The sequence below is a fragment of the Diceros bicornis genome, chromosome 5 (assembly GCF_020826845.1).
Source record: "Diceros bicornis minor isolate mBicDic1 chromosome 5, mDicBic1.mat.cur, whole genome shotgun sequence".
NCBI lineage: Eukaryota > Metazoa > Chordata > Mammalia > Perissodactyla > Rhinocerotidae > Diceros > Diceros bicornis.
The window spans coordinates 58,709,401-58,726,249 of NC_080744.1; the positions used below are offsets into that span (position 1 = coordinate 58,709,401).

Sequence of the window (16,849 nt, forward strand, 5' to 3'; positions counted from 1 at the left end):
AGAAAAGTAAGGTGGAGTCCATATTAGGAAAGTCCTCAATGGCATCTTAAAGTTTAAAATGAAAGGTTTTTGAGTAGGGTACTGACATGATCAGATCTGTGATTTTGAATAACCATTTGTGAGGAAGTATAAAAGATTAACTAGAAAAATAAGAGACCAGAGATAGTGGAGGCATTTTAATATTCAATATCCATCATATGCAGATATCACATATCTAAGATGAATAACACTCAGTTCTCATCTTTCAGAGACTGTATTTTAGCTCTTCACACAGGGTCTTGCATATGGTGGCTCAAAAGTCTATTAAATAAATCACATAATGTGATGAACGTTAGAAGAGAAATAAGAACAAGTCAGTAGAAGAGCTTGGATGAGGGAGGGTAAAGCATTTGGGCACAAGTGGCACTTGAGATGAGACTTGGAGAACGAAGAGATGACAGAATAAAGGGCATTTCTTGTAAAAAAATACTAATTTGAACAGTGAGGTGGAGACATGATAGAAAACACCCAGAATCTGATATACTGTGAGTAGACCAATACAAACAGAACACAAGGTATATGGGGAGAAATGGTGAGAAGTAAAGCCAGAAAGATCCAATAGGGACAGGGTGTGAATAATCTTGAATGCCAGCTTCTTACTCTGAGGTATGCACAACCAAGGGTACATGGAGGGGTGCTAGGGCATAAGCTATAGGACAAATAAGACACACCTTTCCTGGATTCTCACTTTTCTTTGAAGATTTGGGGAAAATCTTTTTTACAGTAAAACAAAGTTACTATATTACAGAAATAGCACATAGATTTCTTTTGAAGAAAAAATTTAAGAGTTCAAAGAAATCCCAGGCACTTAGGAATCTGCTTCTTCTAGAGTCTGAGGAGTCTCACCAATCAGTGTGTAACCTTTTTCTCATTTACCCTGTGTTCAGCCAGGCAGCCCAGTTTTCACAGAGCAGTTCACTTTCAACAGTGTGAACCTTCCATCTCCTGTGATGGTGGGAAAGGGTAGCTGCCAGGTGATACTAGCGAGGGAGGGGATTTAGCGACCTAACTGCTTCATATATAGACTTGCAACTAAGCTTCCTGTTTTTAGTTCCTTCTGCATCCCAACTTTCTGAAGTTCCTAGTGTCTCCAACTCTCAAGACTATCTGGTGCATTTTATGTAACAAACTGGCCTATGCCTTCAATCATTCAGCTTTCTTTGGACTGTTAAGTCAGTTACCTCTTAACTATCTGCCTTCCAGCTTCCAAAATTTTGTTAACATTTCTCATCTGTTTTCATCTTATCTCCCATTTTTTTGGTCCCTTGTGGTTTTACGCCTTTAAAAAAAATTTCTTTTCTAAACATACTCATAAAACTGAGAAAGCATCCAGTTCCATGAAGTTCCACATATATTATAATTAGCTATGCCTACATCTTTTTGACCTCCAGTAGGTAGTGAATTTGCTGAGGACAAGAAGAATGTTTACCTGATCTTTTATCCCTAGCAACAAACACAGTATCTGATATATAGCAGGTAACAGCACTTGCTGAAGTGAACCCAATTGACTCGATCTTTAGAGAAAATTAATCTAAGAAAGTTCCAGGACAATAAAAAAAGAAGGCTAGTTTAGAATCAGATTATGGATAATCCTAAATGCAAATACAGCAGTTTTGACTTCATTATTCAGCTTGCTGTGAAACCACCAAAGGTCTTGTGCTAAGAAAAAAAGTATAATGATGGAAGTTGTATTTTAAAAATATTCACCTGGCCCCAGTGTATAAAATAAAGGAGAGGAGAATACCTAGAAAGAAGATAAATAGGAAGTTTTTATAGCAGAGCATTTAAAGAAGAACATCTACCACACACATGGTGGTTTTGAGGATTACACGAGTAAGAATATGTGAAAGTACTTTGTAAACTGCAAGGTGCTAAATAAATCTAATTTTTATTACTTCTGTTATTACTACAGGAATGAGGCAATAATTCCCAGAAGAAAATGACTTAAAAAATAGAATTTATAATTAAGGCATTTCAAAGAAAAAACTAACAACCTTTATATTACATGTAAACATGAGGGATAAGGAAAAGAAAAGCATCAAAAATGATGCTCTTAATTAGTGGAGAACATAAAGAAAATCAGGAGAGTAGGCAATGATCATTCCACTCTATCATGAAGCCTTCCTCCAAGTTCTCACTAAACCTAAAAGTAACAGACAAATTATGAAATGCCTCTCACCTTCAATTTTCATACCTGAATAAAAGTATATAATCACAGAAGTATAATAAATCAGACAGCCTAAGTAACACCAAACATGATGGCTGGTAAATCACAAAATGCTAGCTTGCTTGTGTTTGCTTACTTTCTCTGGGGGCACCAAAAGAACTGAACACATGTCACTCTCTTACAAAGCAATTATCCTTATTCCTAAGAGGCACTGGAGCTGATGAGTTAATTCTCTTGAGCTAAGCATCATTCAACTGAATTCCTTTGCCAGGGAGCATCATTAAGACTGAATAGGCCAACACAAAATGCAGCCATACAATCACTCAACTACTATCTTCAGTGATATACAGTACTCACAAATTTTGCTCTGGAAGAATTTAATTACAAAGATAGAGGGTTAAAATCCTGCCCATTTAAAACGAATGACTGCTTCAGCTTAAAAAAAAATCAATAACTGCGAGGAAGGCATGCAATTTAACGGACAGAAAAATACCATCGATGAGATGGCACAATCCCAAGCACTCAAAGCTTTTATTAGTATCTGTTGCACAAAATCCACAATGCATCCCAAGCTCATTTCCTGGCTATGGGTCCTTTTATTGTTAATAGAAAAGAAACTGCATTACACAGTCATTTTTCGAGCTTTACATCTAAACTCAGCCCTTTTAAATCAGCAGTCCTGCATGTGATGCTGCCCATAAAACCCATTGCATGAAAACTTCCTGTTTCAGTAAGTCACCTACAGAGACAACATTTACCGTAAGCTTCATGAGACACAGCACTATTTCAAAGAACCAGCAGGTATCAGTTCTCAGAGTCACACTGATAAAGGAATATACAGCCTTGGGTTCCCAGTTTAGTTAGATCTCCAGCTGTCACATTTTCTTGCCCTAAAGTGAAAGTAGTACATTTATCAATTACTACCTAGAACTTGTAAAAAAAAAAAAAAAAAATCCAGCCAAATGAACTTGAGGCAATTAGTAGTTAAAACAAGAAACCACTTTTACGTAACTCAGATTGGTTACCATGTTTATTCAGGGCAAAGAGGACAGGTTGGCCTATTGCCTCTACCGCCCAGAAAGCATCCCTTAAGTGGGCAGTATGATTAGGAGTAAGAAGATAATAAATGGCACAACAACTTTACAGAAAAAAGCCACAGGGGCCAGCCGGGTGGTGCAAACGGTTAAGTGGGCGCACTCCACCGTGGTGGCCCGCGGTTTGCAGGTTCGGATCCCAGGCACGCACTGACACACTGGTTGTCAAGCCATGCTGTGGCAGCGTCCCATATAAAGTAGAGGAAGATGGGCATGGATATTAACCCAGGGCCAATCTCCCTCAGCAAAAACAAAGAGGAGGATTGGCATCGGATGTTAGCTCAGGGCTGATCTTCCTCATAAAAAAAAAAAAAAAGAAGAAGAAAGCCAGGGATCTTTTTCATTTTTACTAACTTAAGTCTACTAGTATATTACTATACCCTGCAGAAACATTTCCAAAATGGTTAGCAGTTAATAGCAAGGATGATTTCTTCTGGTGCCAAGTTTTTTGAAGGGATTACTTATCAATATCAGAAAGTAGTTTATTATAAAAAAATCTTAAGTCTTACTTAACACCACTGGCAATGGTATGGAGCATGTATACTATTAATATGCTAAAACATGTCTGTTTTAGACAATGTTAAACCGTTTTCTAAACTGCAGGACATGATCCATTAGTGGAGTGTGAAATAAATAAATTCAGTGGGTCCTGACCAGCATGTTCTTTAAAGAAAATTAGTATAAAATAAAAAATAGAGTACATCACACTTAGTAAGGGTATTATTTTATGAAGCTTTCACTTCAGTCAAACACATTAAATTGTGTATGTATTGGATCACAATATAATATTTATTTTTTAGTGTGAGTTATAGTGGAAAAAAATAAACGCCATCAATAAAAACCTTCTTGAAAAACAGTTTCAATTATTTCATTTTGAGATGAAAAGCTTAGGTCAGTGATTGGACTAGCTTATATAACTTTCCCAAACTACTAAACATGATATTCTTATCAATCTGTTAGTAAGAAAAATGAGAATTTTCCTAGCAGATGAAAGTCTGGAGTGAGGCTGAGTAGACTGAGGTAAAAGGAGGTAGGGGCTATCATTTATAAATGGGGTCAAAGAGAGACCCATACCCCATTTCAAGATGGTAAGCCTTTGAAGTACTTACAGAGGCCTATGCTTTGTTAAGCAAATGTGTAAAACTTTCTACAATATAGGGTGAGAAAAAAAAACTGGAAAGAATCACTCCAAAAAGCATGATACTCTGCAGCAGAAAAATACTGAAGTACTTTTATTTTCTTCAATTTTATTAGCAAAATTTCAAAGTTATATAATGATCCCCCCATGTAACCTCACCCAATTTCAATAAATAAAATTATTTTGAAGCAAATCCCAGATGTTACATTATTTCATCAGTAAATATTTCACTATGGATCTCTTAATAGATTTGAAGTATTCTTTCAGAACAGGATGGATTACTTGCTATTTGAAGACCTCTGCAATATAAATGTGGAAAATTAAAAGACCAAATGGAGACCCATGGACATGGAGAAGGTTATAGACCCAGTGAGACATTTCAGCCATTCAGGAAAAAGAGAAAAGTCCAAATAGTCCTTTGAAAAGTCAAAAGGTTGAAAGTTAAAAAACATATAATAATGAACATAGTTCAAGGTAAAGCAATTGATTCCAGAACTAAAACCATGGACTGCCAATGACTTGAACTTGATCATCAGGCAAAAACAGTCTAATATTTTCCTACCAAAAAGAATACAGACCTCCAATCTAGATAATACCTCAAGTTTTAAGAGGAAATACAGATGTTATTAATGAAGCTGTAGCAGAAGAAGATGAATATTTATATGTAAAATTAGGCACTCAACTAATGCACAAATTGGATAAGCCACAGTATCTGAAAACCTCACAGATCCCAGTGATGCACCTATGTCCTGTATCCATGTATTTCTCATCTTAATGAAAGTACTAATGTTAATAGGAGCAATGTTAACTTACACTTTGTTTTTTAAATCTTGCTTTATTGTTAATTATTCGGACAATTTCCTAAAGAATCTGACACACAATTTTTCAGCTTTGTTTAGAGCCAGTGATGGTGAAGCAGCTCATCCTGAAGAACAGTGGAAAGCTGTGTGAGGGTTACTGACTGATAACATCTAAAAACAAATTTTAATCCTCTTATACAAATGATATGCCTTAAAAAATTTTTTTACACTTATTCTTCATTTTTATTGAGGTATAACTTAGATGAAGTAAACTGCACAAATGTTAAATGTACAGCTCAGTGAATTTTTTGAATTTCATGGGTATATCCATACATATACTCATGTAACCATCTGGGAGAGAACATTTTCAGCACTCCAGTAGGCTTTCTTGTGCCTCTTCCCAATCAATAATCCTCTTCTACCATCAACCAAAGTAATCTGCTTTGACTGCAATTGCAAGAAATTAGTTTTGCCTATTTTGAACATCTATGGATGGAATTATACAATAACCACTCTTTTATGTCTGGCTTCCTTTGTTCAACATTATGTCTGAGATCCATCCATTTGTTGCATGTATTAGTAGTTCATGTTTTTTTTTTAACTGGGGGGCCAGCTCTCTAGTTCATGTTTATTAGTCTGCATAACTTAGATGTTCTGCTATGAACATTCTTAAACATATTTTTTGGTGCATATATACATGCATTTTCTTGGGCACATACCCAGAGTGGAATTTCTGGGTCACAGAGTACTCATATGTAGAAATAACCAAAATGTTCACCACCTGATGAACGGATAAACAAAATGTGAAATACCCATAGAATGGATGAGGAAGTGACCAGTCTTCCCTGAAGTGATCCACAAATAAAGTACAAGTCTTCCTACATCAGAGGACCATATTGTTAATAATAATAATAATAAACAGGTTTCAGTGTGTTCAAGTCTTTTCTTTTTGAGTAAAGACAATACACCTATCAAATCCACTTTGCATTCCATCTAGTAGCATGTTAAGACATAAAAGAGAGTGCTTCTCAGGAAAAAGTCTTGGGGAAGTGTGAGGTGACTACTACTCTCATTGGCCATCAAGGACAACCAAGGCAAAAAGATAGTCACCCTATTCAGGTCTACCTTTCTTCATATTTTATCTTACTTCAGAACTGCTGCTTCTTCCTCCACATCAAAACTCTAATCTCTTGGTATCTTAAATTAAGCATTAAGAAGCTACCAACTTAATTCCATTCACAATAACCAAGAGGTAGAAGCAATCCAAATGTCCATCAATGGATGGATGAAGGACAAATGAAGAGAGAAACAAAATGTGGGGAGTGAGGTCAAGACGACGGCATAGGCGGACTCTGTTGTGTCCCCCTCCTCCCAGGGACACAACAAATTTACAACTACTCTTGGAACAATTACCCCTGAGAGAGAACTTAAAACTGGACAAAAAGAACCCCGGCAACAAGGACAGTCCTGACTCAGGTGGAAGAGGCAGAAATTCCTTTCTGGAGAGAAAAAAAGCCACCTTCACAAGCCGCAGCGCTTCACGGCTGCCTGGGAACAATCCAAGGGTACGTAGCCTTCTTTGGAGGAGTGGGGGACCTGAGCCAGAGGAACATTACTGCTATAAGCATCCTTTGGACTCAGCACAACTGAGACGAGTGTCATAATATCTGGCTTTGCTAGCTACCAACAACAATGAGGAATACCCCCAGAAAAGCTATTGGACATAAGGGAAAAAAATCCGGCTGTTAAAGGGCCCAGACACAAATTCACCCATTTTGGAAAGCAACCTAAAATCAACAGAAAGAAAGGTGCACAGTCCTTTGGTGAAAAGAGATTCACCTGATAGGCTCTGGGTGCATCTTGGTGAGAGGTAGACCTCTCCAGGGACTGAGACATCGGCGGCAGCCATTATTGTAACCTAGTACAGGCATGCTGACACAGACCCCGGCAGACGCCGTTGGAGTTCTTCCCCCCACCTGCTAGCTCAGGGTCTGCCCCACCCACTAAAGCACCAATTTAATCCAGTTCAGCCAGGGCAGGCAGCCCCCTTAGGGACTGGCGCCACCCAAAAGCAAGCCCTCGGGCAACTTGTGGGCCTGCACAGGCTGGGTACCTGGATTCTCTGCAGCCAGGTGAGTGGGTCCACCTCTGCGGGGCAAGGCATGTGCAGGAGCAGGTGGAATGTCTGGGGCGTTGGTGGAGTGTGTGGGGCTTCTGTAGTGGGGTCCACTTGAGGGGGTCAAGGCGCACGCACAGGGCAGGACTGTGTTGACAGTAGGTGTGGTCCTCTGGCAGTGGGGCTTGTCAGCTGCAGAAGACTTGCGCTTCTCAAACAGCCACATAGGGGGTCAGCCGCACCTGCCAAAGCCTGAAACAATTGGGTACTCCCACGCCTGGGGCCAGCCCCACTTAGCTGCAATCCTGACAGAGCTGACAAGAGCCTTGCAGGCCTGAGGCCTACAGCAATTGTAAGCCCCTGAGCCTAGCAACCAGCCACACTGGGGACCTACTTACTTAACAGAAAAACTGCACCAGGAACGTGCTATTAGACCTTGCGGCCAACTATGCTGGGGCTCCCCACACCCAATAAAGTGACTAAAAGGTCCATAGCAGCCACAGGCAGCTAAACATTACAACCAGCCGGCCACAGGGACAGCCCAGCCTACCTGGGCACCTGAAGCAAGAGCAACTCTACCACAGTAGAAAGACACATGTAGCTCACACAGGGCTCACTCCTGGAACATTTGGAACTGATGATCAGAGGGAAGCACACTGCTGGGCCTCATAAGGCATCTCTTACATAATAAGGTCACCTCTCCAAGATCAGGAGATATAGCTGACCTACCTAATACAAAATGCAGTATATACATACACTGGAATATTATTCAGCCCTAAAAAGGAAGGAAATCCTGTTATATGCTACAACATAGGTGCACCTTACGGACATTATGTTAAGTAAAATAAGCCAGTCACAAAAAGGTAAATACTATTTAATTCCACTTTTATGAGGTATCTAAAGTAATCAAATTCACAGAACAGAAAGCAGAATGATGGTTACCAGGGACTGGGGGACAAGGAGAAGGAAATGTTGTTTAAACAGTAGTTTCAGTTGGGAAAGATGAAAAAGTTCTAGAGAACTGTTTCACAACAATATGAATATACTTAATCCTACTGAAGTGTATGCCTAAAAATGGTTAAGATGGTAAATTTTATGTTGTGTTTTTTACTACAATATCAAAAAAAATGAATTTGAGCAATCCGTTTCAGATGCACAAATGCCATTTTCAGGAAAATAAGGAATTGGACCTACCTTGTTAGTGTAATAGAAACTATTGTCATTTTGAGGATGGTCACTCCCAAATTCCTAATGGAAGAACATGGTCTTTGGAGAGACCATATCAAGATATAACTATAAATCAGTTTGTACTTTATTAAAAAAAAAAAAAGAAACCAACTTAATTCCAAATAAAATATAAATAACTGAAAGCTTAACAACTCAATGGACTTGCTAAACTCTAATTTGTAGAATTTTAGGAAATGAAACATTTTTTAGGAAAACTTTCGCTGCTTTATTGGCTAGAACTGAGAAGTTCTTAACCTATGACATCAGATTCTCATTCAAAGTCAAAAATTTTTCCTTGTGGGGAACAAGAACAAACATCAAAGCAGCACCATCTCTATTGAGAATTGCCTTTCTTTAGTAGATTACCTTAAAAACCTTGTAGGAAAAAATAAATTATAAGACAAATCTCTCTCTTGGATATTAAAGTGATTATGAAAGTGAAACAAATACGTATAAGAACACAAAATCATGATTCACAATGTATAACTTAGGGCTGAACATAAATGAAATAGTTTTATCTCTAATCAATCAATAATTTATTGAAAAATAAAAAATTTCTCAAATGTGACCACACTTGAAATTTTTCCAAGTCTAATTCTAAATATAGCTTCACAGGAGGGAAAAATCATTTTAACCTATACCAAATAATTAAACTACTTCTTAAACAAGTCCAACATAATAGTGTATGAAGCCACATAATTATATTAGGAAGTTTGCATATCAATTTTGACTAAGCCTATATACATTTCTGGTAACGGCTTTTGAGATATAACTCACATATCATACAATTCACCCATTCAAAGTGTACAAGTCACTGGGTTTTAGTATGTTTACATACTAAATATATATCTTGAGTATATATCTAGGAGTGGAATTGCTGTAACAAATGGTAACTCTTATGCTTAACTTTCTGAGGAACTGCCAGACTGTTTTCCAAAGTAGGTGTACCATTTTACATTCCCAACGACAGCACATGAGGTCTCTAATTTCTACATATCCTCACCAGCCAACACTTGTTATTATCTGTTTGATTCTAGCCACCCTACCAGGCATAAGGTGGTGTCTCATTGTGGTTTTAATTTGTAATTCCCCAATGACTAATGATGTTGAGTATCATTTCATGTGCTTAATGGCCATCCCTATGTCATCTCTGAAGAAATGTCTATGCAAATCTTTTGCCCATTTTTAAGTTGGATTACTTGTCTTTTTATTGTTGAGTTGTGAGAGTTCTTTATATACTCTGAATACTAGTCTCTTATTAGATATGACTTGCCAATATTTCCTCCCATTATGCAGGTTGCTTTTTTACTTTCTTTATGGTGTCCTTTGTAGCACAAAAATTTGTGTTTTGATGAAGTCCAATTTATTTATTTTTTCTTTTGTAGTTTGTGCTTTTGGTGTCATATCTAAGAATCCACTGCCAAATCTGAGGGCATGAAGATTTACCTTTACATTTTCTTCTACGAGTTTTATAGTTTGGGCTCTTACATTCAGCTCTCTGATCCATTTTGGGTTAATTTTTGTATAAGGTATGAGGTAAAGGTTCAACTTCAATGTTTTGTTATGTGAATATCTAGCTGTCCCAGCACCATTTGTTGAAAAAATTATTCTTTCCCTATTGAATGATCTTGGCACGCTAGTCGAAAAGCAATGGACCATAGACTCATACCTGGATTCTCAATTCTATTCCATTGATGTATGTCTTTTAATTCCAGTACCACTCTGTCTTACCACTTTTGCTTTGTAGTTAAGTTTTGAAATCAAAAAGTGTTAATCATCCAACTTTGTCCTTCTTTTCCAATATTGTTTTGGCTCTTCTGGGTCCCTTGCAACTATTACCAATTTTAGGATCAGCTTGTCAATTTCTACAAAGAAGCGAGCTGGGATTCTGACAGGGATTGTGCTCAATCTGTAGATCAATTTGAGGAGTACTACCATTTTAACGATATTAAGTCTGATCTCTGAATGTGAATGTATTTCCATGTATTTAGGTCTTCTTTAATTTCTTTCAACAATGTTTTGTAGTTTTAAAAGTATAAATTTTACAATTATTTTGTTAAATTTTTTCTCTTTTGATACTATTGTAAATAGAATTTCTTTCTTGATTTCATTTTTGGATTAAACATAGATGCTTTTGTATAATAATGATTTGGACCTCTTCTCTCATGATCCATTCCCAGAAGCATATCATGTCTTTTAAATAGAAAAGTTTTAGTATCTCTTTTTTATTTTATTTTATTTAGGCTCTTTCATATTTATTTATTTTTTTATTGTGATAACATTGGTTTATAACATTGTATTAATTTCAGATGTACATCATTGTACTTCTATTTCTGCACAGTACATCATGTTCACCACCCAAATACTAATTACAATCCATCACCACACACACATGTCTCTTAAACCTCAACTAGGGAACTCTTTTACATAAATGAATTTTCCAGATAAGTGACACTCCAATAAAATTGAAAAAGAAAAATCACTTACAATGGAAATGTTTCTAAAGTTTCAGGTTTCATAAAGAGAATATCTGGTGCTTCCTTTAGCAGCATATATACTAAAACTGGAAGAATACAGAGAAGATCAGCATGGCCTCTGTGCAAGTGTGACACACAAATTTGTGAAGCGTTCCATATTTTTTACAAACTTCCAGTTATAAAATAAATAAGTCATGGGGTTGTAACGTACAGCAAGGTGACTACAGTTAGTAAAACTGTATTGCATATTTGAAAGTTGCTAAGAGAGTATATCTTACAAGTTCTCATCACAAGAAAAAAGATTTTTTAACTATGTATGGTGATGGATGTTAACTAGACTTGTTGTGGTGATCATTTTCCAATATACGCAAATACCAAATCATTACATTGTACGCCTGAAACTAACATGCTTTATGTCAATTATACCTCAATTTTAAAAAAATTTTCTAAAAGAAAGAATATCTGATTTTTCTCTTGACGAATCTGGTCAAGATGAATAATAATTACATTATACCACTTGAGTGACACCCTTAGGGGTTAATCAAGTATATAAGGCTATTCTGCCCAGACTGCTGTGCTTTGTGTAATTTGTCCCCTCCCTTGCTGTCACTGTCAGTGATCATTTCTTGATATATGTAACATCTTCTCCTTCTCTGTCCCTACTCTATTGAAGACTAAGAAAACTAAATAAGCTTGTTAGAAATGCATATAAAATAAGAACACAGGGCTTTAAAGTAAAAGACTGAGGGTCTAAAGTACAGGAACTTTTGGGTACATAGATCCTAAGACATCTATTTTGGCTACTAAGAAATTTTTTATCTTTATTGCTGTTTTGGTTTGTTTCCTAGTCCTCAGCTTTGTTCCAGAGAGACAGAGTTTGTCAAGAAAAATGACACTATATGCAGTTTTACTATAATATGGCTAAGAATTTCAGCAAATGTAATTTACAATTCTAATTTACATTAATGTTAGCTTATACTCTATATAAATTTTTGGGAAAACTACTACATTTAGCCTTGACTATTCTGAAATATGAATAATTTAGAGCAGAATAAAACTGTGGAAAAGTAATTATACGTGTATCACTGATGTGTAAATTTCCTGCCAAATATATATAAAATAAAACTAATTTATCCAGTAAGCTATAGAGGAAGATATGTTATATTATAGAGGAAGATATGTTATATTTCTAATAACAATCTATCTTCATGAAAATGTTTATTGTGTTATTTACTTATAATAACAATAAAAGCTAGAAGTAACCGGAAACCCAATTATATGGTAATAGTTGTGGTAATCCACTTGAAGAAACAGAATGTAGCCATTAAACTTATAACCATGAAGATCACATAGCAATTTAGTAAATAAAAAAGAAAAACCCCAAAGTATATCCAACTTTGTTTATATCAAAGTACATACATATGTGTACCTGTATAAATATATACATATTATACATATACACACAACTGAACAAAGACTTTCCTCTAATTTTCCATGATATTACAATTCTGCCTACAAAAAACAAACAAAAACAAAACAAGCTTCATGAATTGGAATTATCCTTAACTTCTCTAGTCTGAATGTTCAAATCCAAACAATCTATTATTTTGACTAATACATCTAAAGTAGTTTATAAAATAAAGTAGAAAAAGACGTGAACTTTTTAGTTTCACAGTACAAACATTAGCCTAAACTACCTAGAAGAGTCCTTTAATCAAAGAAATACTTAGAATTACTTAAAATCACAAAGCATTTACTATTTCAGCTTTTTACCATCCAGACAAGCTGGAGGAACTCCCACTATTATTCTTTAGATATCAGCACCACTGGACAAAAAGATTGCTCCATGTTTTTTAAATACAGAAAAAGTAAACCTTTTGTGGGGAGGGGAAGCCAGATCAAAAGTTCTAATTAAGTTATGCTGGGTGGGGGGGTGACATGTAAGTCCTTCCAAGTATTTTTTATTGCCTACAGAATAAAGTCCAAAATCTATATCATGGCCCACAGCTATTCAAAAACAGGCTCTGCTCACATCTCTAGCCTCACTTCCCACTGTACCTTATTTAAATAAAAAGCTAAGGGTAGAATAAGGTACAGTGTTTATAACATCCTCCACTTCAAACTTACTCATTTTCAAAATATACACTTTGCAAAATTAAAAATAATTAATCAAAAATTGATTATTAGTAAATTAGCCAATGCTTTCCCTCCTCACCTCATAAAAAAATCCCTGAAGATTAAAGGTCCATCACAGAAACTATACATAGTGTTACTTAAAGAAAAGATCATTGGCTATCATTTTATACTTTATTTATATTTCTTTTTCTTGTAATAGGTAATTATATTAAATGCCAATGACTATCATCTTTGGTATTAGCTATTTATTCCCATGTCCTTTTTTTTTTCTTTCTTTTTTTTTTTTGTGAGGAAGATTGGCCCTGAGCTATCATCTGTTGCCAACCTTCCTCTTTTTGCTGAGAAAGACTGGCTCTGAGCTAACATCTGTGCTCATCTTCCTCTTTTTTGTATGTGGGATTCTGCCACAGCATGGATTGATGAGCAGCGCATGGATCCGCGCCCGGGATTTGAACCTGCGAACTCTGGGCCGCCAAAGCGGAGCACGCAAACTTAGCCACTATGCCACCCAGCCGGCCCCGCAATGTCCTTTTCAACCTCTTTTTTTCGGCATGTGGTATTTCAACTGCACTCTTAACCAGTAAGTGGTGAGATTACGTGGTATATATTGGAAATATCTGTTTAGAGGTCCCAGATCTGGGCTCTATTTCCAACTCTGTAGCAAGCTAGTTTATTTCACCTTGACCAACTGATTTAATTTCTAACTTCTCTATCTTAGAAACGATGAAGGGGGCCGGCCCTGTTGTGTACCGGTTAAGTGCGTGTGCTCTGCTGCTGGCGGCCTGGGTTCGGATCCCAGGCGCACAACAACACACTGCTTGTCAGACCATGCTGTGGCGGTGTCCCACATAAAGTGAAGGAAGATCGGCACGGATGTTAGCTCAGGGCCAGTCTTCCTCAGCAAAAAGAGGAGGACTGGCATGGATGTTAGGTCAGGGCTGATCTTCCTCACAGAAAAAAAATAAAAAATAAAAAAATAAATGATGAAGATTTGACTAGACAATGCCAAAGTTCCTCACAGGTCTAAAACTTAAGCAACTATTACTTTTGGTGATCTGGACTTCATATATCTATTAAATCAGTCTAAGTTACCATGAACTTTTTGGGAACCAGGTCCCACTCTCGTCTCATACTAAACTCACAGCCATCTTTTTTCCTGTAACTGTTACTAATCTAGTTGTCAGATCCGAAGTTGTATAGTAGGGTTCCTGAATCACGGTCAGGTCTTTTGTTCAACTCATTGCTTATTTAAGATAATGATGAATCTTTTTTTTTTTTAATATAATTTTATTTATTTATTTTTTCCCCCCAAAGCCCCAGTAGATAGTTGTATGTCATAGCTGCACATCCTTCTAGTTGCTGTATGTGGGACGTGGCCTCAGCATGGCCGGAGAAGTGGTGCGTCGGTGCGCGCCCGGGATCCGAACCCAGGCCACCAGCAGTGGAGCGCGTGCACTTAACCACTAAGCCACGGGGCCGGCCAGGATAATGATGAATCTTGATTATATTAACCAGTCAGTGTATTAGCTGCCCCACCTCAAGCACTGTGTTATGTGAGGATTTCAATTTATGGTTGAACTGGATGGAACCAAAATACAGAGCTCTACTGTTCAGAATCAGTGATGACAATGATCTATTCACTAATTCTTTTTGGTGAAGGTGGTTAAAACAATTACAAATCTACTTAATTATCTTAACAGCCACTTCACATTTCTGTATGTGTTGTTAGAATATCACAAAAGTCTGTGATTTTCTGATATAAAATGATACACATTTTATATCATAAAAATGTAAAATACAGAGACATCTGGTTTAACATGACAGATAAAATGTAGGCATTTAGCTCTATTCCTTTCCAAAACCACACTGAAATGACAACAGAAACAAAAAAGGACAAATAAAATAGTAAGGAAACAGCAACGAGAGATGTAAACATTTTGGAAAATGAGAAGTGAATAGTCAAATGGTAACCGACTTAGCAGACCTGAGAAAGCTGACATATACTACAGAAGAGGAATCTAAAGGCTAAGATTACCTAGTGATATTGACAGAAATTTTATAATTTTGTTGGAATGTGAGAGGAAGAATTAATGAAAAGTATGTAGGTAACTAAGAAAATTTCTTTTAAAATTGAGGTATTGGTAATTTTTAATTCTGAGAGAAGGTAGGAAGGGGATATATTACAAAGGAAATATAATAATAGGGTCCTCATAGTTCAGCTGTGAACAGTATTTCCATAACCGTAACACTGAAAATGTAGAAAAATGGCTTAACCAAAAAGTATGACATTAGTATATCGGGAAAATGTGGGGAGAATAGTATGTGACTGAAGATGGTGTGTATGAGAAAAAGCAATAAACAGTATCTAAAATTAAAAAATCAAGAAATAATAATATTTAGAAAAAAGGAGGTATCTAGAGGACATGGTTAAAAGAGTTGAAATGCTTCCCTGTAGGGAATAGGACTTTAAAATCTTTGTCACATGGTTATTTTCATTAAAATTAAATTATAAAAAATATATATCTATAGCATTCTCTTGCCCTAGTAACCCCAACTTTCAACTCAGGAAAATACTGGATTAATCTAGCACGATCTGCTCTTTGAGAGCCCACTACAGCTGGCAGTGAGCTCCACTTCCTTTGATAGGAGCTTTGCCTTTTTCTGGAAAAGTATGACCATAAGTTCAGACAGTTTTCTCCGTAGGATGCATGATGACATCATGTAAATATTGATTCTAAACTCTCCTCATAATCAAATCCATAATCATCTGAGTTTTGTAGCCCTGCTCAACAAGTCCAAACTAGTTTAGCAATCCTGGAAATTTTACCATTAACTTCTCCTGATTTGCTAGCCAAAATGTCAATGCATAATCCCGCAAGCATTGTATCTGTGACACTTCTATAATTACCATATTAACATTACGCAGACTATACATCACTGAATGTGGTTAAAACTGTTTACTCCTACTACTTTTTGATGGATTATGCTGTTGACAAAAAGAACTCTTCCTCACGGTCTGTTAAATCAACAAATTATGCTTGAGTTAGAATCAACAGGGTACAATTCCAAAAGAAATTTAAACTATGATACTACTAGAAACAAGAATTTTGTACACATTCATGGTTTTTCCAAGAAAGTTAAAATGTATTATTTCTGGGGTTATAATTTTAAATTGAATCCTTCCACAACATACTGTGGAACCACAAAAAATAATATAATCTGTTACACACCTGTGAAGTGGGAACATAAACATTCTTTACTCTGGGGAAAAATATATTTTGTCAAGTCTACAACTTACTTTTAAGTAGTTCAAAAACACATACACGCAAACACACACTTATGTACACATATACATATCTCCAAAGAGAGAAAGCACATGGGACAAAATATTAACAATTAGTAAATCTTGGTGATAATATATTATGGATATTCACCATCCTATTCTTTTTACTTTTTTATAAAATTTTGAAAATTTTCTTCACACAAAGTTAAGAAAAATTAAAACAAAAATTTAAACAATGTTTTGTATTACGTATACAAACCAAGTGTTCACTATGTATCAATCACTGTCTTAGGTGATTATATACATTATCTGAATTATATCTCCACAACAAATCTGTAAGGTAGATAGTATTATTACCCTTATCTTACAGAG

At 36.2% G+C, this 16,849-nt stretch overlaps 1 protein-coding gene and 1 non-coding gene across 13 annotated transcripts in view; one reads left to right on the plus strand and one right to left on the minus strand.

Moving 5' to 3' along the window:
- Positions 1-16,849, minus strand: part of CSNK1G1 (casein kinase 1 gamma 1) — a 205,215-nt gene that overhangs the window by 103,787 nt on the left and 84,579 nt on the right. The window contains exon 1 of one of the 12 annotated variants that reach the window (XM_058541811.1): positions 2,965-2,984. The exons of the other annotated variants lie outside the window; for them this stretch is intronic. The gene's annotated coding sequence lies outside the window, so the exon portion shown is untranslated. Of the gene's footprint in view, positions 1-2,964; positions 2,985-16,849 lie in introns of those variants that run through there. 12 annotated transcript variants of the gene reach the window in all.
- On the plus strand, positions 11,115-11,221 carry LOC131406695 (U6 spliceosomal RNA). The gene has a single exon (XR_009220321.1). It is a non-coding gene; the product is annotated as a U6 spliceosomal RNA (small nuclear RNA).